The following is a 1,258-nucleotide window of genomic DNA, read 5'->3' as shown; positions in this document are numbered from 1 at the left end:
TCTGTATCCCCTGACACGCATTCCCTGTGCGAGGGTGTCGACCTGGCTTGCTAGTGCCCTCGACTTGGTTGCCTACCACTGATGGCTTCATCGACGAGTCGAACAAATGCCATCATGGATAAAGCCAAGAACGCGGCGAGGAGGGGTCCGCGAGGGACGGCCCCACGGGAGGGAGGGCACCAGTACGGGCCCGTACGCAGCGCCCGTGCAAGCCCGTGATCTCGTTGACCACTCAGGCTGAGACATGGAGGCACACCTACAATCGCCCTCCCAAAATACATCTACACTCCGTGCTGGCCTAATCGTCTGGGTTCCTCGCAGTCGTAAGCTGGTAGTGGGAAGTCCTCAGAACCCAGTCCATCAAGTACACACAACCGTGCTACCCTGTCTGTTGCGTCATGTGTGGATGTGCGAGAGGTTCCCTAGTCGCCGGCGAGCACGCACTACGAAGACCCTCTGTTTCCAAACGTCTTTTGACTGGGCTCAATCATGATATCGGTCGTGATCGTGAAATGCCAGACAGAAGCGAGATAGCCGCCACGCAAATAGGAGCATTTGCCCCGACACCCAAAAAAACAAGAGATGGGATTCTTCCCGCTCGCGTTACCATGAAGGAGTCGTCGTATCGCTACGTTCCCTGCCTCTCTCACCGATCGATGCATGGACGATATGAACCCCGCTGTTTGACCTCAGCCGACATCACCCAACCCACGTACTGTGTCCCTACAGCCACCCGAGAATATCGGACTGGGATCAGGGCGCCGTCCTTTCGTCTCAAGTCATTCGTGGTCACGCCGCCGGGCCGTTCAAGGTTACACAAGACAGGCGTGGAAATATGTGACTGATGGAAGTCTTCGTGGCATCTCCATAGCCTTCTGGCATGGTGGCTTTGTCGGCACTGCTCATCTTCATGCACGGCTATTGAAAACATCCACTCGGGTGAGGAGCAGACCTGCATGATGTGCATCGTAGCATCTCGGGGGGGGTGGCAAAGGCCATTGCCTCCGAATGTACCGGCATTCGGAATCGAAAACATGGGAAACAAGGAGAAAGCGAGGTGGGCAATGTCGAGCAGGTCCGATAGACTACGGGCGAGCTAACAGGGTGTTGGGTGGTGGCATGATGAGGAGGCAGTCCCGTGGTCGTACACACCCCTCTCTCCAAGAGCCTGGCAAGCCTGGTAGTTCCCAACGTGTGCCTCCCAGTGAGACAGGGCGAAGCTGCCTCATGCTGCCCAATCGAATCATGTGCCACCGCT

Source organism: Verticillium alfalfae, genomic scaffold (genome assembly GCF_000150825.1).
Source record: "Verticillium alfalfae VaMs.102 supercont1.6 genomic scaffold, whole genome shotgun sequence".
Taxonomy (NCBI): Eukaryota; Fungi; Ascomycota; class Sordariomycetes; order Glomerellales; family Plectosphaerellaceae; genus Verticillium; species Verticillium alfalfae.
This window is presented reverse-complemented; position numbering follows the sequence as displayed.